The sequence below is a fragment of the Hylobates moloch genome, unplaced genomic scaffold (genome assembly GCF_009828535.3).
Source record: "Hylobates moloch isolate HMO894 unplaced genomic scaffold, HMol_V3 SCAFFOLD_5, whole genome shotgun sequence".
Lineage (NCBI taxonomy): Eukaryota > Metazoa > Chordata > Mammalia > Primates > Hylobatidae > Hylobates > Hylobates moloch.
This window is the reverse complement of record NW_026652280.1, coordinates 124,662,547-124,685,021: the sequence shown is the minus strand read 5'-3', so window position 1 is coordinate 124,685,021 and position 22,475 is coordinate 124,662,547. Positions and strand designations below refer to the sequence as shown.

General features: G+C 36.6%; 1 pseudogene; it reads right to left on the bottom strand.

Moving 5' to 3' along the window:
• Positions 1 to 9,038: 9,038 nt before the first annotated feature.
• On the bottom strand, positions 9,039 to 9,137 carry LOC116470136 (U2 spliceosomal RNA; annotated as a pseudogene).
• Positions 9,138 to 22,475: the final 13,338 nt, after the last annotated feature.

The following is a 22,475-nucleotide window of genomic DNA, read 5'->3' as shown; positions in this document are numbered from 1 at the left end:
AATAATAAAACCCCCGTCTCCCATATAGCCAGCTGTGCATGAATTAAACTCCTTCTCTACCTCAATTTCCCTGTCTTGATAAATTAGCTCTGTGTAGGCAGTGGGCAAGGAGAACCCATTGGGCAGATACACTTTTCGCCTGCAACTGTCCCCTTTTCTACTTGTTCCTTGGCTTCCACACATCTCTTAGGCAGAGATTTTTGAAATTTCACAATACACATATTCCCTTCTCTCAAAAGGAGGAAAATATATTTAAATTTGGAAGAGAGGGAACACATGGAACAACTACAGAATTAAACTGCTGAGATTATAAATATATAGTTTCAACAATTTTTAAACAAAGACTAATATAAATAACAATGATTTATTGACCTAATATCAGACAACCTTTAAATTCGCCCTGCAGTTCCTTGGAGATATACATCTTGTTTTTGAAATGCGAACATCCAGGAAATTAGCTACGTAGCATTCCAGCTGAGATCAGATCTGAAATAAGTTAAAATCCTTTAAATGCTCAAACTGCCTACTTGAGATCCCCTGCAGAATTTACAAAAGAGTCCTCCACACTGTGGTCTAGTTGCTAAGATTCTGTGCTTTCATGGCTATACCCAGGTTCAATTCATGCTTGGAAATACAGTCTCATTTGTTTTAAATTATTTACTCGACCATTTGGAGTAAATATTTGTTATTGATCCCTTTCCCTTCCATAAACAGCTTTTGATTTCCTATTTTTTTTCACCTGTGGGGCATACAGGGCTTTTGGGCTTCATGTATAAGCACTCAGATAGGAAGCTGAGATCCTAGAAAACATCGCCAGATGAAAATGTGAGTTGTATTCCATTTACAACTAGCAAAATATTTTTTAGCTTGTTTTTGTGGTGGTTCTGCATCTTGTGAGGACTGTGTTACACCACTTTGGAGATGCCTCATGCATCCCTGGTTAAGTCATAACCTTGGCTAAGGCTTATTGATTTTGGTGAGTCACTTCAAAAGGTACATTTTGTTAAAAAAAAAAAAAAAAAAGGTGGAAAGCCAGGAATATAAGCTGTTTTGTCCAGCAAAAATCTAACAATAAAACATTTGAAATGATTTTTCTTTAAGAACTCCATGGTCAAAGGTCAGCTTAATTAAAAGCTGATATTCAAGCTGCTTCTTCCTCTTTTCTGTCCACAGTAACACATGAAGAAATTTAGAGATTTCTAATGAATCAGACCACTTAACACACAAAAATGTACCACTCACCCTCTTTTTGAGGTCTTCTGTTTTCCTGTGGAATCTAAAGAGCCGTGGACAGGTTTTTCTCAGGTCTAATACTCTGCTCCCATTTGCATTAAGTTACTTGATCTCTTTGGCTTTTGGGGTGCCAGGGATTACTCTTACAGAGAGAACCACCTGTATGTGTTCAATGACTGGTGTGTGACTGGCAAAGGCTGTGAAACCACCTTTGCAAAATTATAACTGAGGAAATTGTGACAGTGAAAGATATCAGACCAACACAAGTCTATCTTGCTTCTAACCTCTAAATTGTCATTGTCCATTCCTGGGCATAGGCTGAACTAGCCTTGGGATGGAATTTAGCTTACAGTTTAAATAATAGCCCTTCCCAAAAGCTAAAGTGTTCTCCTAAAATGAATCTTACCAGCCATTATTCTGGAGGTTATAAGAATAGCAACTTTCCCAATTACTTTTGAAGATAACTTCACTATTGTGGACCTAAGATTGGCCTTTTGAGATGTCTTTTCAAGTTTTTGCATTTCTGAAAAACTGGATGACCCCACCTGGACCTGCCAATTGGTTCTGTGGGCCCCACCCTGGAACTGACTCAGCGTAAGAGGAGAGCTTCAACTCCCTATGATTTCACCACGAGCCAACCAATCAGCACTACTGACTCATTGGCCCCCTACCCACCAAATCATCCCTAAAAAGTCTGATCCTCGAGTTGACCGATTTGAGTAATAATAAAACTCCAGTCTCCCACACAGTCAGCTCTGTGTGAGTTACTCTTTCTCCATTGCAGTTCCCCTGTCTCAATAAATTAGCTCTGTCTAGGAAGCGGGCAAGGTGAACCTATGGAGCAGTTACAGCTACAGTTTTAGAGTTGGCTGACAGAGGTTGCAATGAATGGTTGTTACTTCAAGGGGCTACTCATTTCTTTGCACATTTAGATATAAAGGCAGGTTTGAATATTTGAAGGCCATGAGATTGTTTACCACCAAGGATAAGACTCCTCTTGGCAACAGGTTAATTACAGAGGAGGCTGATTCGCATGGGCCGCCCACCAGCCTTGGAGAAGTATCTTCGTAGTGAGGTATACTGTGAAAGCTTGTGTGGCCCAGTTTCATGGTGTTTCCCTATTTGGGGGACCTGGGATTCATTGTAAAAGTGAGATCCTTGATTTTAAAGATCTAGTCATACTGTCTTTCAGTTGTGCCTGGTTTTCTTATATTTAAACACTAGGCTCTGGAAACTGCAAAAACTTTCTTTGCCTTATTCATTAAATGGCTCTACCCTGAAGTCAGTAATCTAATCATTAAACAAGCCAAGTGGAAAAGACCACCTATTAAGCTAGATTGGTCTCCAATAATATGACTTTCTGGCATTTACCTGGCTATTCTGTAAAAGAAACTTACATCTATAAAGAAAATCTCCATTTTTAAGGATATCTTCCTGCAACCAAGCATCTAGAAACTTTTACAGTAGAGAAGACATTAGCTTAAAGTTTACATTAAAAACCTTACCTTCTCTTCCTGAAAATCATGGCGTTTTTGTTTTTTTTAGAGATAGAATGTCACTTTCCCTTAGGTTGGAGTGCAGTATTGCACTCATAGGTCACTGCAGCCTTGTCTTGGGCTCAGGGGATTCTCCCACCTGAGCCTCCCAAGCAACTAAAACACAGGTGTGTGCCACCACAGCTAGCTAATTTAAAAAGATTTTTTAACAGACGGGATCCTACTATGTTGTTTAGGTTGGTCTCAAACTCCAGGCCTCAAGAAAGCTTCCAGCATAGTTCAAGTTACAAGAGTGAGCCACCAAGCCCAGCTGGCAACCTTGTGTTACCTGAGCTTTACTTACCCCCCCCCCCTTTTTTTGTCTCAGTAAATAATGAAATTTAGATCCAAATTCTATGCCTTTGAGATGTAAATTTTATCCTGAGTCATCCCTTTAGAAGTGCAAATTTAGGGTTGCCTAGCTAACAATTTTCTTAAAATTATAATTATTTTTTGTAGAGACTAGGTCTTGCTATATTGCTCAGGCTGCTCTCAAACTCCTAGGCATAAGTGATCCTCCCACCTCAGTCTGCTAAAGTGCTTGGATTACAGGCATGAGCCACTGTGCCTGGCTGGCTAAGACTTGCTTAGAATTCGGTAGACAGAAAGAGCAACTATTTGAAGACTGGCAAATGAAGAACCTTATAAATCTACAAAAATCTCCTTCTGTCTATGCATCTGTATGTTTAGATAGGTAATGTATATGTGATATTTCATTGCCAGAATATATCAAGGCATTTTAATTAATTGGCTTACCTTAAAAGGAAGCACTTAAATACTTTATCAGAAAAGTAGAAAGTAACTCAAATGCCTTTGAGCTAGTGACTCAGATAAATCTTTGGTAAATAAGACTAGTGAATATTGTCAGTTTAATGAAAATAGCTGTGTCCTCAGAGTAGCAAAATACTCATGTATTGAACTTTAGGGTTCTTGTTTTGGTGGCTCCTTTCTAACATTTACATGCTGCAAAAACAGCACGGAAATAATTAAAGATAATGGCTAGCTTTATTCAATGTCTCATAAAATTGTAATGAATAGTTTATATGGTTGTTAAAAGTAAGTAAATCAGGCACAAATACATATAAACAAACTCCTCATAGTTTCAGAAATCTTTTTGGTAATTTGAAACCTTAAAGTGAAATTACATAATAGATACTCATTGAATGTCTAGGTCATTTATAAATAAGTAAAACTATTAAAACAAACTATAATAACTATAATACATAACTTTATAATATAAAACATTAAGCATGCTTTAAAGTTTATATACATCTTTTTTATGTGGTATTGTTGGGGTACAGAAAATTATTTCCCAAAACATGGTACTTAAGCATGCAGAGTGCTTTAGAAAATTAAAAGGCCTCAGAAATAAGCCTCAGACTCAAGGTACCCTTAACCTTGTCTTATTCATCTCTGCCCCAAGTACAGGGGGTAATTCTTTATAGAATTTTCTAATTTAACCAGGAAAGCTTCTTTCTAAAAGCTACACAATTTCCTCTTCCTGAAATGTCATGATCTATTTAGGAAAAGAATACTGAGGAATGCAAGCACACCTGGATGTACTTTTACATAAGCTAATGCCTGTCTCCTGCACTCATTTAAATCTTAAAGACGGAGTGGGCATGGTGGCTCAAAACTGTTATCTCAGCATTTTGGGAGGCCCAGGTGGAAGGATTGGTTCAGGCCCTGAAGTTCACAACCAGCAAGGACAACAAAGCAAAACTCGATCTCTACCAAAAGAATTAAAAATTAGCCATGCATGGTGTTGTGTGCCTATAGTTCCAGCTACTCAGGAAGCTGAAACTATAGATTGCTTGATCCTAGGCGTTCGAGGCTGCAATGAGCTATGATTGTGTTATTGTACTCCAGCCTGGGTGAGAGAGTGAGATCCTGTGAGACAAATGGTTGCAATCTTTTGAGTTTCAGATTAGCCTTTCCAAAGGAGGCAATCAGATATGAATGTATCTCATTGAATAGAGGTATGACTTGACTTCTCCCTTTAGCTTAGTGGAGAATGACCCCCTTGCTAGCACTCAGTAGGTTTTATGTCACCTCTACTTGCCAGAGTTTATGTAAAATTGAAGTAATATGGTCTTTGTGCACATTTACATTAAAAAAAAGCCCTAAGGTCCACATGCAAACTATAGAGTTCCTAAGTTCTCTTTTTCTCTATTTTCCTTTCTGTCTGGTTTAAATCTGCTGTTATTTTTCTATTAACATAAAACCCACTGTTTGCATCCAACAAGTTTTTTTTGTTTGCAAGCTGGTGTATTTGTATTTATCTCATGGCCAAAGTTGTGAGGTAAAAGCTATAGGATCTTTGTGTGTGTGTTTATGTGTGGGTGTATATATATATTTTAAAGGCCTTTATAATTTATATAAATTTATATTTAATTTGGCAATTAAATCCATTTTAATTTCGCTCTAGCACACTAGACTTTTTCTCTTCATACTTTGAGGTAAATTTTGCTATTTGATTTTCACCTGTTTCTTTTAATATGCAAAATTAAGGCTATTTAGCTGACAACTGCCTAGGGTTATCAAGAATTGACACAGGTTACTTATTGAAACAGGTTATCCAGAAATTGAAAGTTGTAGATGGGAAAAAAAGTTTTTTTGTGAACCTATAAGATGTACTTCTATCAGCATACCTAATACATCTATATATTTATGTGTTGTGTACACAGTGTTGCATTACTGAAAATATATAGAAGAGCTCTCATTAATTGGCTTAAGAAAATGAAAGTGCTTAAATATTTTATCAGAAAAAGAGACTAGTCAAATGCTTTTTCAAGTTCATGTAACTTAAGTAAAATCTTTAATAAATAAGCCAGCTTTAAAATTATTGGTAAAGTATAATAATATTAGAAATGTCTTAAGAATTGCCAGCATACATTTTTTTTTTTTTTTTTTTTTTTTGAGATGGAGTTTTGCTCTCCAGCCCAGGCTGGAGTGCAATGGCACGATCTCGGCTCACCGCAACCTCCGCCTCCCGGGTTCAAGCGATTCTCCTGCCTAAGCCCCCCGAGAAGCTGGGATTACAGGCACGCACCACCACGCCCGGCTAATTTTGTATTTTTAGTAGAGATGAGGTTTCTCCATGTTGGTCAGGCTGGTCTCGAACTGCCAACCTCAAGTGATCCGCCCACCTCGGCCTCCCAAAGTGCTGGGATTACAGGCGTGAGCCACTGCACCCGGCCTGCCAGCATATATTTTTATTTGCATTTATAAATCAAGCAATTTTATACTTACCTATGCCAAATACTATAAGGTGTCAAAAGTTGGCATAGGGGTTACAAAACTGTAAACCCAGCCCCAAACAAAGTGATCTTTGCTTGTGTAATTTTTAATAAATAAGACATTGATATTGGCGTAATGAAAATAGCTACATCTTGAATTATTTAGTAAAATTACTATAACTTCTAATCTTGTGGCTTTAGGTAGTACAGTCCATAGGCAATAAGGAGGTTTGTCTGGGAAAGGACTGTTATCATCTTTGTTTCAAAGGTAAAATATAAACTAAGTTCCTCCCAAAGTCCAGGAATGAACAAGAACAGCTTGGAGGTTAGAAGCAAGAAGGATTTAGTTAGGTCATATCTTTTTCACTGTCTCAGAATTTTGCAATGGCAAGTTTTATAACTTTCAATGATGACTATCACAGTTTCCATATATAATCTAGGTAAACAAGTAAAGTGAAGTAATTCAGTAAATGTAACGAGATAAATACTGTAGACAAACTTGTCATAATTTAAAATATAAAACCATATTAAATTAAATAATAGATGTGTTATTATTTGGGTATTTTCAAATAAAATATTGCAGAAAAACATTATTTCCAAAAAAAGTCTTTTTAAAAAGGTGAACAATTTTTGTCTAATTTAAAGCTTATTTCTGGGTCCTTTTACCTTGTTTTATACAGGTCTCTGATAACTTCAGAGATCATACCATTGGCCTAAGACTTCCAGAACTCTATTAGAAAACTGAAGTGTTCATGAAGATTGCCAACCCGACATCAAACAGTACAAGAATTGATTACCTGAGACTGAGCTGATAGAGGACTAAAGTGACTTCATCCTTTTTTTTGTTTGGAACATTGTTGATTCTTATTATTTCCAGGGTCAAACAAGTTTCTGTTTTTGAGTTACTGATAGCTTATAGTAATTGAGTGAAGTATACTTTTGTGAGCAAAATTGAAATATTTACCTTTCTCTCTACCTGAGTTATGCAGAATTGGAAAACTATTTATGAGTATTCTTAATTTATGGCAATATAGTTATTTGCAAAAGTTCATTAAAAATCTGTTTTCATTTGTAAACAGAACAAAGTTAGATACACTGGTTATTTTACCAATGCTTTGGCTGAAGTGGCATATTTTCAGATATAACAAGACTGCTTTAAGTAGTTGAGGTTGACTTTTAGAGCCAATAAAATGCTCCTTGAAAAGACTGGCCTGGTGCATTTTCTACAAAGTTTCCTTACAACATTCCTGACCTTGTTGTAGTAAAGAATGTGACTTTTTGAGAGGACCAGCTATTTCAAGATATTTTAAGTCCTCAAGAGAAAAGGAAGTTATCCAATTTGTACAGCTATTACAGCCATATTCTGATGATGAATTCTTGGTTTTGTTTCCTAGTCTCAAGAAGCTTTAAAAGTCTTATCTAAGATTACTTGTAAAAAATTTTTAGCAAAGTAGGGGCTGGGCTAGGTGGCTTATGAGTGTAATCCCAGCAGTTTGGGAGGCAGAAGCAGGTTGATCACTTGTGGTCAGGAGTTTGAGACCAGCCTGGCCAACATGGTGAAACCCCACCTATACCAAAAATACACACACACACACACACACACACACACACACAAAATTAGCTGGGTGTGGTGGCATGCCTATAGTCCCAGCTACGCAGGGGGCTGAGGTGGCAGAATTGCTTGAACCCAGGAGGCAAAGGTTGAAGTGAGCTGAGATTGTGCCACTGCACTCCAGCCTGGGTGACAAGAGTAAGACATCGTCTGAAAAAGAAAAAAAAATCAGCAAAGCCAATGTAAAAGGGCCTATGTGGCCATTCACTATTCTTGTTGCACTTTATGCAAATAATCAGGCAAAGCATAATAATAAATGTTATTTTGCAAATAAATTTGCCCTACTAACATCTTTCTTTGGGAAACTGGAGAGAGAAAAATTATATTTCAGAAGAAAAATGTAGTACACCAATTATTAGATTCTAACCTTGTCTATCATTTGAGTTTTTATAATTTTCCTACAATTTGGACTAAATCTTGAATTATTTCTTGGCTACAAGTCTCTAAAGAATGACTTGGTTTTAATTTTTTTGTGTGTGTGATGGTTTTAGGTGATTCCCAGTGGAATAGTGTGTGTGTGTGTTTTGTTTGTTTAGAATGCAAATTGTTTTTGTTGTAATCCTTATGTGCATTATATTTCTACTATGTATCTCTTGTTGTTTTACTTCTTTAGAAAAAAAAAAAACTATACTCATGGTATCCTGAAGACTAAAGATGATTTGACAAATGACAGCAGTTATACATCAGTGACTTTGTTTATATCTCATTTTTTGCCACCCTGTGATGCCGTCGCAATTTGGCTCTTACAATTCCTCACTGAAACATATTCTCCCCCCATTACCCATGTGGAATAGGACCATCTGAGAATGAGTTTTTCTAGTGATGTGGGACTAAGCTCCTGAACATAAAAGGAGCCAAAATTGTTTGAGTTCATCTACAACGCTTTCTTTGAAAAACCGTGATGAAAAGTGGGGAGAGGATAAAAGAAAAATCTCTCGGAGCTGTCTGAGCTATTTGAGGTATGCAAAATTTATCAGGTCCAGAGAGACATGAGTATGGGATTTTAATTATATTCCCCTACCCGTGCCTGGAGGCAATTGTTTAGAAACATTTTTATTCCTGAATTGCTGCCTCACCCTTTATCTTCATGTTCCTGGAATCTGTAATACAAAGAACATTGTATAGCCAATCAATAGCTTATGTTAATAAATGTAAACTCTTGGTAAACAACTGATAAACATTCTCTCTTTTTTTTTCCTCAAAAACCTACTTATCAGGGCTGCTAATTGGAGTGTGTATTCAGGGCAACTTGAATCTATGCTCCCAGGTGGCCATCCTTAACCTTTCTGCTTGAACAAACTCTCTTTAAACTAGATTCTGAAGTTTTTGATTATTTTAGGTTAACAAATATGTATATTACTATTGTCTATTCTACTGTGTGAAGTGGCCTATGAAGTTTCTCTTGTGTTTTTATGTATTTTATGTTTTTCTCTTGTATATTTATGTATTTTATGTATTCCCTTTTACTGATAAGAACAGATACTATACTTGATCTTAGCCAAAAGGCTGAGAAGGGATTACATCTCCCTGTAAAAATGTAAATGAATGTCTTTTAAAACAATTTTTTAAAATAATTTTTTCTATAATTATATTTTTCAAATTTTGATGTTTTGGGGTTGTAATTTTCAGATTTTTAGACTTTAGAAATGTTGATCTTTCAAAATTTCAACATTCAGGGTTATGACATCTTCTGTGATTATGGCCCAAACCCCACCCTAGAAGGGACAGGGATTATACATTTGACATCTACTTCATATTTGGGTTTACCTTTTTTACCATAGTACCACTTTTGTCTCTAGCATGTTTGACTCTGCTAGAGTGAACTTCCTGGTTCCTGAGGATGTGGAAAATGCCTCTACTGGGGGAATCACTCTTTGTTATATGGAAAATTAACACTATCACCTGTTCACTTTGGTTTTTTCATTCTGGTAGACTATCAGTCAAAGAAAGAAATTACTATACTATCAGGGATAATTGACTCTAATTAAAATGAAGAACTAGGATTGTTGTTAAATAATGGAGGAGGAATATGCTGGAATCCAAGATACTCTCTTCAGAGTCTCTTGAGGCTTTTGGGACTAGTGATAAATTTGAATACACGTTACAGCAACCATAGGATGGTAAAGCCATGAAGACAATGGTAAAGCCAAGAAGAGCTGATACTGTTTGGAAATTTGGGTCTTGTTACAACTCAGAGCAGCCAAACTGATGACTGAGGGTGAGTGAAAGTTAGAAGGATGTTGAAAATTATATCTAATAAATATTAAATATGACCTAAAGATCAGTGGCTGCAGTGTCAATTGTGGTTTACCTTCTTGCCACAAGACTTGGCAGATAATTTGTTACAGGACTACAAGTCTCATCTGCCCACTGCACAATAACAAACCAATACATTGAATAGCAGGGGTTGCAACACAAAGAGTTTAATAGTCACTGAGCAGCCAAACAAAGAGATGGGAGAAGCCCTCTAATCCATCCTCCTCAGGGGTTCTGATCTAGGGTTTTTAAGGTGATTGTTGTAGGCAAGGGGCTAAAGAGTTGGGGGTCATAGATTAGTCAGGGTGAGGGGGAAGGGATCATTAGGATGTGAAAACTGCATTCTTCAGTTGAGTTAGTGCCTCAGTGAGGGCCCTCAAACTAGCTGGCATTGGTAGTTTGACTGGAATGCAAGATCTAAAAAATATTTCAAATGGAAAACTTGAGGTTTCTCAACATTAAAGATGTTATCTATAGAAACAATTAAGGGAAATTAGTACCTTGGGACCTTGTCTGTGTGACTTACAGGCAGTAAGAAACTAAGAAAGTAAACTAAAGAGTAAGTTGGTTAATGGCTAATGCTAAGCTGTAACTCTCTTCTAAGTCGATGTTTTTGTCAGAAACTTCTGACAACTGATTTTATTAAATTTATGAGGATGTTTTAATTTTTGTGAATCATCATCTTTACAGTGACTCAGTGTTGGATTTAAGGGAAGAAACATTTGGAAAAGTGTAGTACAAGGGGTTATCTGTATCAGCTAATGCTTGTACATGACATCTTTATTTTTTATTATATTTTAAGTTCTGGGATACATGTACAGAACATGCAGGTTTGTTACATAGGTATATACACGCCATGGTGGTTTGCTGCACCCATCAACCCATCATCTACATTAGGTATTTCTTCTAATGCTATCCCTCCCTAGCCCCCGACTCTCTGACAGGCCCCAGTCTATGATGTTCCCTTCCCTGTGTCCATGTGTTCTCATTGTTCAACTCCCACTTATGAGTGAGAACATGCGGTGTTTGGTTTTCTGTTCCTGTGTTACTTTGCTGAGGTTGATGGTTTCCAGCTTCATCTGTGTCCCTGCAAAGGACATGAACTCATCCCTTTTAAGGGCTGCATACTATTCCACGGTGTTTAAGTGCCACTTTTTTTATCCAGTCTATCACTGATGGGCCTTTGGGTTGGTTCCAACTCTTTGCTATTGTGAACAGTGCTGCAATAAACATACGTGTGCAGGTGTCTTTATAGTAGAATGATTTATAATCCTTTGGGTATATGCCCAGTAATGGGATTGCTGGGTCAAATGGTATTTCTGGTTCTAGATCCTTGAGGAATTGCCACACTGTCTTCCACAATGATTGAACTAATTTACACTCCCACCAACAGTGTAAAAGCGTTCCTATTTCTCCACATGCTCACCAACATCTGTTGTTTCCTGACTTTTTAATGATCACCATTCTAACTGGTGTGAGATGATATCTCATTGTCGTTTTGATTTGCATTTCTCTAATGACCAATGATGATGAGCTTATTTTCATATGTTTGTTGGCCGCATAAATGTCTTCTTTTGAGAAGCGTCTGTTCATATCCTTTGCCCACTTTTTGATGGGGTTGTTTGTTTTTTTCTTGTGCATGGCATCTTATGTGATTGTTCTCGTTTGTTTTTTACTCTAGTCGTGGTTGTTGTGAATCAGCTCTGGATGTGTTTTAAGAGTATCTCACATGAGTCCTTTGTTGTGCTTTCTATTTTTCTGTTCTTTACTGTTGTCCTACTCAAGGATAACACAGTAGTGGCTGCCAAAGTGGGGATGCTACAAGAAACTTCTTGGCATAAACATTCTGGTGGTGCAGCACAGTTTATCCTTGTGGGGTGAAATTTTGACCAATAGAATACGGAAGCCTATGGATAAATGCCTCCCTTACCTGTTATCCTCTAACACAGGGTGTTCAATCTTTTGGCTTCCCAGAGCCACATTGGAAGAAGAATTGTCTTGGGCCACATATAAAATACACTAACTCTAATGATAGTGGATGAACTAAAGAAAAATGCAAAACAAGTCTCATAATATTTTAAGAAAGTTTATGAATTTGTGGTGGGTCACATTCAAAGCCTTCCTGGGCCACAAGTGGCCTGCACCTGTAGGTTGGACAAGCTTGCTCTAACAGATGCTTCTAGAATAAATTTTATAGGGTTTTTCAAGAGAATGTATGAGATTCTTTCTAGCAAATGCCAACTCAATAACATATCGTGATATAGGCTTTTTCTTGTTATCAATGTGCTTCTGATGATTCATACATTACCACCCCTATAAATGCTTTTTACCTAAGTCTTTGTTTCTTTTCTTTTCTTTTCTTTTTTTGAGGCAGAACCTTGCTCAGTCCCCCAGGCTGGAGTGCAGTTGTGCAATCTCCGCTCACTTTAAGCTCCGCCTCTCAGGTTCACGCCATTCTCCTGCCTCAGCCTCCTGAGTAGCTGGGACTACAGGCGCCCACCACCACACCCAGCTAATCTTTTTTGTATTTTTAGTAGAGACGGGGTTTCACCATGTTAGCCAGGGTGGTCTCGATCTCCTGACCTCGTGATCCATCCGCCTCAACCTCCCATAGTGCTGGGATTACAGGTGTGAGCCATCGTTCCCAGCCATCTTTGTTTCTTATTCTGATTTATTGCAAAATTATATAACCCTTTAGAATGTAACTTCTATAAGGACAGTGGCTTTTGTCTGTTTTTTTGTTTGTTTGCTTTTTCTTTTTCACTGTTACATCTTCCGCCTAGAATGGTGGACCTGACACGGCTCATGCTTTCAATCAGTATTTGTTAAATTGATGTATTACACTGTCACTCCTCCTCTCAGACACTTTTAAACCACTTACTGGTTCTTTTTAACTATCTCTCAGTTTCTGCATGCTTTTGTTTCAACAATTTGCTTATGCAACTACTACCTTTGTGTACTGGACCCGCTTTACCCATATGTACTGGAGTGCTGAAAGCTGCCTGGGATTTTTCATTCTCTCCCCTACCTCCAACTGCAACAGTCATAGCCAATGACTGACTAGTGCCCAACTCCCTCGCCTCAAGGCAAAACCAAATCTAAAGTATAATTAATGCTCCAGAGCTTTCTGCATAATCAGGTTTAGGTTGTTCCTGAAAAATCAGCCTGCATGTCTTCCTGTTCTGTCTTACTTCTCCCACTCCTTTACTAGTTCCTCCTAGGAACACCTCATCAATAAATCAAAAAATCTCACCTAGAAATAATAAAGAGAAATGCAAAACACTTAGTGGGTACTCAATAACAGGCAATATGTTTTAAATTAACTATTATTATTTTTAAATAAAATTACTATTATATCACCTTTTTGAAAAAACAGGCTTCTGCTTTTATTTTATTGTTTTGTTTTTGAGACCTGAACTTTGAAGACGTTATTCTTCCTGACCCAGTTTCTGTTTAATAACATAAGAATTAGAAGATGAAAATGATGTAAATATAGTACTGGGTATTTTCCATACTTTAATGACCATAATAATCAACAGAGCTTTAAAAATATAAAGAATTTGGAGGAACTTCCAAAGATGATTTATTAGGTTTATAGCTTCTAGGAAACTATATTTGTAAAATTTTTCCCAGATGATTTTTAAGATCAACCAGGTTTGAAAGCCACAGAAGTTAGCCTCTCAAATTATAGTCCTGGCTCATTCTTGAAAGCATTGTGGTTGATTTCATGAATATTCTTATTCTGTTGTCCTATACTGTCTATTGCTGAGCCTTTCTGAGACCTGGAAGTACAGACCAGTAAGGGTCAATTTTCAGTTCTAACAAATGGTGTATAGGCCTATTACTCAGGTCATATGACCTTCTCATTAGTTGAAACTAGTCATGGTTAGCAGTAATGTGAAATAATAGTAAATATATATTTGGTTTCTGTCCCTGTTTCCTGATATTCAGCTCCTAAGACCCTTGGGATCTCCAGAGTGATATGTCTTTTTGTATGCTAATGAGATGACTGATGGTTAGGGGCTTCTGGATAGCCCCATGATGGGGGCTGCTTATCAAGGGAAACAATCATGTCATTTGAGGGTTGGAACTTTCAACCTCAGCTGTGAGCTGACCTCCAGGGAGGGGAGAAGAGCTGAATATTGAGTTAATTACGAATGGCCAATGATTTATCAGTCTTATCAATTGTACCTATCTAATGAGGATTCCATAAAATCTCAAAAGGATAGGTTTGAAGAGCTCCCAGGTTGCTGAGCACATAGAAATACTGGGAAGGTGGTACCCTAGAGAGGACATGGGAGCTTCATTCCCTTTCCTCCATACTTTGCCTAATTCATCTCTTCTATTTGGCTTTTTTAGATTTGTTTTTACTTTTTATTTTAAAATTATTATCATTATTTTTTTGTAGAGATGGGGTCTCGCTATGTTGCCAGGCTGATATCCTACTCATGGCTTCAAATAATCCTCCTGCCTTGGCCTGCCAAAACACTGGGATTACAGTTATGAGCTACAACTCTTAGCCAGGAGTTGTACCTTTTTATAATAAAGAGGTAATAGTAAGTACATCTCTTTCCTGAGTTCTGTGAGCGCTTCTAGCAAATAACTGAACCAGAGGAGGGAGTTTTATGAGCCTCTAATTTATAGCCAGTCAGTTTTCCAGGAAGTGACCTTGACTTGTGACTAGTGTTGGAAAGTAGGGAGGCAGCAGTCTTGTGGGACTGAGCCCTTATTCCATGAGATCTGATGCTTACTCCAAGTAGATAATGTCAGAGTTGAGGTAAATGGTGGGACACCCAGTGGGTATTTACAGAAAACTAAATAATTGCTCGTTGTGAGGGGAAAAATTCACACGTCTTTTAGCAATCAGGTTTATTCTGCCTTGCAAGCAATGAGCCAATTAGTGTGTCAACAGGTTTGTGTAAAAGAGATTTTATTTACAAGACTGCCATGCAGGGAGATGGAAGAACAAATCTCAAATTCATGCCCTTGAAAACAGTGATGATGAGTACTTATGGAGTAGAAAGTGGGGTGGTCTAAAGTATGGGAAAGGTGACTGGTAGGTAAAAAAGGTGAGGTAATAGTGGTTTTTGTATAAGCGTAATTGAGGACATGATTTGTCATAAAATCCGTGTGTAGAAAATGGCAGCATTGGCATCATCTAATGAGTGTGAAGGTTTTGGTCCTCTGATGTCAAAACACTCTGCAGGCACCTGCACAGCCCCAGTTGAAAGGCTGTGCAGTCTTGACTGGCTTAAACTAGACAAGAGCTGGCCTTTTAGTTTCTGAAAAACAACTTTAGGCAACTACTACTAAAGTCATCTACAGTCAGAGGTGCTATCTATAAGGAAATTAGATGAAGTTCTAAGATCAACTAGAAGTAAGTGATTAAAAGCCAGCAAGGCAAGTTAAGTTTGGTGGGCAAAATCAGATTAGCCCTTGGTTTCACATATGGTGAAGTAAACAGAATTTTTCCTGCAGAGTAAGTTATAATATATACAGAATATATATATATATATATATATATATGTATGTATATATATAAGATAATGTAATATTGTAAGAATACTTAAGAATAAAAATTTTATTTATTGCAAATAATTTTTTAAAAGTCAAAAATTATTAAACATATGTTGCCAAAATTTTCTTACACATACATTATTTTTTATTTTAGATAATATATAATCACTTTATTATCTGATTGGCATGAGGCACAGATAATTCAAAGCAAGTTTTATATAAATAAAAGCTGATCTTGAGGGAAAATGTACTTACATAATGAAATAATCCACTATAAAGAATCTCTATTTCCCTTTATAAAGTTGCAGAAAGTTTGATTATTATTTATAGCAGATAACCATAATTATATATGTATATATGATTACATATGTATGATATGTGTATATATATCATTTTATTATCTCTTGTTAATGATCAAAATAACTATATTAATTAAGGTAAGAAGAAACTTCAAAATAGTTATTGTATTAGCTAATAACATTGTTTTAGCACTTTATGATTTATAAAATACACTCACATATTAGTCCATTCTCGCATTGTGTATTAGTCTGTTCTCACAATGCTAATAAAGACATACTCAAGACTGGGTAACTTATAAAGAAAAGAGTTTTAAATGACTCACAGCTCCCCATAGTTGAATAGGCCTCACAATCATGGCTGAAGGTGAATGAAGAGCAAAATCACATCTTACATGGAAGCAGGTAAGAGATCTTGTTCATAGGAACTCCCCTTTAGTAAACTATCAGATCTTATGAGACTTATTTACTATCACAAGAACAGCATGGGAAAGACCCATCCCATGATTCAATTACCTCCCACCAGCTCCTTCCCATGAGAAGTGGGGATTATTACAATTCAAGGTGAGATTTACGTGGGGACACAGCTAAACCATGTGATTCCACTCATGGAAACTCTCAAATCTCATGTCCTCACATTTCAAAACTAATCATGCCTTCCCAATAGTCTCCCAAAATCTTAACTCATTTCAGCACTAACTCAAAAGTCCACAGTCCGAAGTCTCATCTGAGACAAGGCAAGTTCTTTCTGCCTATGAGCCTGTAAAATCAAAAGCAAGTTAGTTACTTTATAGATACAATGGGGGTACAGGCATTGGGTAAACACATCCATTTCAATTGGGATAAATTGTCCAAAACAAACGGGCTACAGGCCCCATGCAATTCTAAATCCAATAGGAGAGTCATTAAACCTTAAAAGTTCCAAAATGATCTCCCTTGACTCCATGTCTCACATTCAGGTCACGCTGATGCAAGAGGTGGCCTCGCATGGCCTTGGGCAGCTCTGCCCCTGTGGCTTTATGGAGTACAACCTCCCTCTCAGCTGCTTTCATGTATTGGCTTTGTGTGTCTACAGCTTTTTCAGATGCACAATGCAAGCTGTCAGTGAACCTACCATTCTGGGGTCTGGAGGACAATGGCCCTTTTCTCACGGCTCCACTAGGCAGTACCCCAGTGGGGACTCTGTGTGGGGATCCAACCCACTTTTCCTTTCTGCACTGTCCTAGCAGATGTTCTCCATGAGGGCCCCACCCTGCAACTAACTTCTGCCTGGACATGTAGGCATTTCCATATATCTCCTGAAATCTAGGGGGAGGTTCCCAAACCTCAATCCTTGAGTTCTGTGCACCTGCAGGCTCAACGCTATGTGGAAGCTGCCAAGGTTTGGGGCTTGCATCCTTTGGAGCCACAACCGGAGCTGTACCTTATCTCCTTTTCACCATATCTGAAGCAGCTGGGATGCAGTGACCCAAGTCCCTAGGCTGTACACAGTAGTGGGGGCCTGGGCCAGGTCTACAAAATCATTTTTTCATCCTAGGCCCCCAGGTCTGTGGTGGGAGGGGGTGCTGTGAAGATCTCTGACATGCCCTGGAGACATTTTCCCCATTGTCTTGGTGACTAACATTGTGCTCCTCATTACTTATGCAAATTTCTGCAGCGGCTTGAATTTTTTTTTCCCAGAAAATCAGTTTTCCTTTTCTATTGCATTATCAGGCTGCAAATTTTCCAAACTTTTATGCTCTACTTCCTCTTGAACACTTTGCCACTTAGAAATTTCTTTTATCAGAAACCCTAAATCATTTATCTCAAACTCAAAGTTCCACACATCCCTAGGGCAGGGGCAAAATGCCACCACTCTTTTTGTATAGGAAGAATAAACTTTACTCCATTTCCCAACAAGTTCCTCATCTCCATCTGAGACCACCTCAGCCTGGATTTCATTGTCTATATTACTAGCAGCATTTTGGTCAAAGCCATTCAACAAGTCTCTAGGACATTCCAAACTTTCCCACATTTTCCTATCTTCTTCTGAGCCCTCCAAACTGTTTCAACCTCTGCCTGTTACCCAGTTCCAAAGTCACTTCCACATTTTTGGTTATCTTTACAGCAGCATCCCACCACCCAGTACCAATTTACTATATTAGTCTATTCTCTTGCTGCTAATAAAGACATACTTGAGACTGGGTAATTTATAAAGGAAAGAAGTTTAATTGACTCACAGTTCCACATGGCTGGGGAGGCCCTGCAATCATGGCTGAAGGTAAATGAGAAGCAAAGTATGTCGTACGTGATGGCAGGCAAGAAAGCATGTGCAGGGGAACTCCCCTTTAAGAAAGTATCAGATCTTGTGAGAGTTACTCACTATCATGAAAACAGCATGAAAAAAACCTGTCCCCATGATTTAACTACATCCCACTTGGTCCCTTGCATGACACATGGGGATTATTACAATTCAAGGTGAGATTTGGTTGGGGACATAGCCAAACCATATCACATTGCTAAAAGAATACCTGAGACTGTGTAATTTATAAAGAAAAGAGGTTTAATTGGCTCACAGTTTCTCAGGCTGTATAAGCATGGCTGCAGAGACCTCAAGAATCTTACAAACATGGCAGAAGGCAAAGGAGCAGCAGGCATAGCTTACATGGGCAGAGAAGAAAGAAGAGAGGGAGGAGGTGCCACACACTTTTAAACCACCAGGTCTAATGAGAACTCATGTACTATCATGAGAACAGTAAGGGGAAAATCTGTCCCCATGATCAATCACCTCCCACCAAGCCTTTGCTTTAACCAATGAGAATACAATTAGACATGATATTTGGGCGGAGATGCAACTCCAAACAGTATCAACTCATATACTTTATCTGATTCTCATAACAGCTAAGAGACTCTTTAAAATAAGCCAAATGTCTTTTTTTTTAACTTATTATAGAATGATCATATTTTGTACATGCTTCTAAGTTGATACAATGTTTTCCAAATGTATTCTCTTATTTGATCTTACAATAATCCTAGGGGATATGTAAAATTAGCTACATTCTATAAATTGAAGAAATATAAGCTCAGAGAAAACGGACTTGAATGGTGTCAGCTGGGAAAAGAATAACAGCTGTGTAGTGTGCTTTTTTTTAATTTTCAAAGCTTGTACACATTTACTTTTTTAAACAGTCTTTCTTTGTCCTGATTGTAGTCAATTATTCACTTATAAAATTAAGTGTATTTATTATATTTATATGTTCTTCCCAACATTATCAGCTAGGTAGAATGAGCTGGGCCAATAGAACAGAGACATTTATATGCATATGACAAATTTAGCATAATGTACTTTAGTTCAGTAACATAGACAAAGTATTTATCTTCAGGATTATACTACTTTTTATTCTTGTAAAACATGTATTCTTTTTCATTGTCTTATTATGAAACATGAAAAATACATAAAAATTAACAGAAACTTGAAGTGAATATCTTGGTTCTATAATTAACATTTTACTATGCTTATTTATTGCATATCTATTGCATCTCTCCATTTTGCTACAATCTGACTCCATCTTCCGTGAGCAGTTATAATTGTGTTTAAAATTCTGTCTTTGTCATTCCAAAATTTAGTTAATTTTATTGTTGCTCTTTATTGCATTGATTCTTCGTTTCTTTTAAGAATGGGTAATGTTTTCTTGTTTCTTTTTGTGACATGCAACTTTGAATTATTTTTTGGGTGTTGTGAATTTCATGTTGTTGAGAATTTAGATTATGTTAGGTTCTGTCAAAGAATAATTGTGTAAACAGCATTTATCTTTGATAAAATAAATTGCAATTTCTGGCTCCCCTTCTGTGGTTTCAGAATGAACTTTCGTTCAGCTTATTAGATTTAGTTGTCTGCTTGGAGTCTGCCCTGTGCCTGTGTAGTTCAATGGTCAATCAGATATTTGGCCGTTATCCTAATTTGAATTTCCATTTTCTGGCTTGCTCTTTTCAAAGATTTGTATCTTCTTCATTTTCTAGTGCCTGTGGTGCCTTGAACACTGTCCTTTAATTCTGCCAGGTAGCATGACCTTGTGTTTTCCATCAGAGTTTTAGCCAGCCAAGTTGCATGGTGCATACTGGAAGGCCTACAATTTGACTAAATGTGATAAAATAAGAAAACTCTCAAGTTCTATTCTCTTTATCTGAGTATCAACTTCTCTCTAGTCCTGCCTTTACTAATGTACTCTCTAGTGGCTTCAGCCACGTCGGAGGATTTTGTTTTCCCTAAGTGTTTTGTCAAGAATTTATTGTTATTATCTGCTGTATTATTGTTTTGTTAGGAGTTCATGGCAGTGCTGGAAGCAGAACTCTCATGGTCACCTTTTAACTCATTATATTTCTGTAATTGAAATCTTTCTTTGATTTACGTGATTTGTAATACTAGATCTTAAAGATCTATTTAAAGTATGTAGCTTATTATACATAAAAATTTTTAACTGTTTGCAGTTTCACTTAAACTGGGTCTCCTCTAATAAATAAATTTAGCCTAAATTTATGATAACCCAAAGATACAATCAAGAACCATTCTCATATTTTATCTGAAGTCTATGAGAAATGCCAATTACAACATTCATAGAGGTACAAGAAAGCTTAGATATCACTTAGCTAGAGGTGATATGTACAATTGGACTGAATGTTTGAGTATTTGTTTATGGCTGCAGCAAAAATATCAGGAAAAAGGATTCTTGGCTTTAACCTGGTGGCTGTTTACCTATTTTACACTCTTTCCTGGTGAAATAAAAGATAACTAGCTTTCCAACATCATCACGTCTTTAAGTACGGTGGTCATTCAAAACATTACGGTCAATTAGGTCAAAAAGATCATTTATTGATTTGACATCTCATTCAGACAACCTCACTTATTTCCATGATAGATATTAATACTGTGGTTCTTATTTTGATTATAGCCCACTCTCCTACATTCAAAATACAGCTAAACTATAGAGCAAAACGAATTAATTATGTAGTCTCCATTGGCTAACTTTTATGCTAATATTTTCTAGCCAGAATAAGAAAGCTACTTTGGCATGATTCTTTAAAGTTAACCAACTTACTCTCTAAATCATGTAGAAAAAGTATTTTTTAATCATTTAAATGTAAGTTTATTTACCATATTTTATGTACTTTATTTCATAATAGAAGTCCAATATTTTAACACAATATAGTAGAGGAGATATTAAAAAAGTGAAAAATGTCTCTGCTGGCCTATCAGGTGAAAGCATTTACAGAAATTCTGCCTATGAATAACAAAAAGCTTTGCAACAGAACATTTAAGTAATGTGTCTTTATGACTATTTGAAAACTAGTTCACAGACATGTTTTCTGATGATTACGAATCTTGGGCACAGGTTTATTTCAGCGTATTCCAAATGGCAACAGCTATACTGCAAAAAACAATTTTTGTCCTGTCACCAGTTTACTAATCAAATGTCAGTCTCTTCTCAAGATCTCATGTCTTATCAACAAAGGCCTAAATGAATTACTGTTGCAAATGCCCATCATAGTAAGCATCTGCTTGTCTCAGTCCTATGTCTGACGAGCTTAAACTGAAGCATGACATTGCTGATTGAAATCCAGGTGACATGAAGCTTCTGAAAAAATTTACTTAAGATAACACACATAAGACCAAAAATTTATATATTCACATTTTAATAAAAACAGTACTTGTAGTTGGTTATTCAGATCTCGTGATACCTGAATGTTTCCTTATATGGTCATATCCTTTGGGAAAAAATAGAGATTATGTACAAAAATTCTCTTTCTTAAAAATATGGTTCTCTCCCTAACCTTGGAAACAGAAGCAAACACCTTGAAACTTGGTTCGTGCCTTGCATATAGGAATATTATGGCCAGAAGTGAGATTTTATATACGAATGACTTTTAACTCTTTTTCCCACTTACATAGATTTAAAGGTTCAATTTCACTGACAATTGACCATTTTACTATATGCAATAAAACATACATCTAAATTTTTAAAAACACCTTGAATTCTTAGAATGCATTTTTAAACAATGAATTTTTGCATAGACAGATTTTTTGTCTGCATCAAGACAATTTCTAGATGAAGCAAGTGAAATAATGATTTTGAAAGATGCTTATATTTGTATCAAACACAAACTTACATCTTTTCTTGAGTTACTTAAAGTGTAAAAATATTCTCCTTGAATATATAGAAAACTTGTAGGCAAGATAAAAATAACACTAAGTATGGAGAATATGTTTTATTTTTTCAATATGATGATTAAAGTGTTACAGAATAATACCTTGGTCCATCCTTACTCCTTTCTTATGCAAATTAATTAACCACTTTGGAAGTGGGTGCACCTTTTTCTCTCAACTTCTCTGTTGTTACCATGTGAGAAAATATAGAAAATAAATTTCTATTTTGGTAAAAGAAACAGAGACACAGAACTCAGAAGCTAGGTCATGCTGTGTTGATGTCAAGCAATGTCAGATGTCTGAATTAATATATATTCTATTTGGAAGCAATGTGGATATAACAGTACATAATAATAGATCTCTCTACTTTTATATTTCATAGTTGATGTGGAATTTGCTGTGAACCATATTAATTCTTAAATCACATACAATTTTTATTGCCTGTCTTGCCTAATATTTCTTTTGCTCTCAAAACACTATCAGCTTTAAAAAAAAAAAAAGAAAAAAAGGAAAAAGAAATCTTCTGCACATTTCTGCCACTACTGAAATTAAACATGGTTTCAACTAAGGGCTATAATCTCTATTCCAGAATAATGCCTTAGGTAA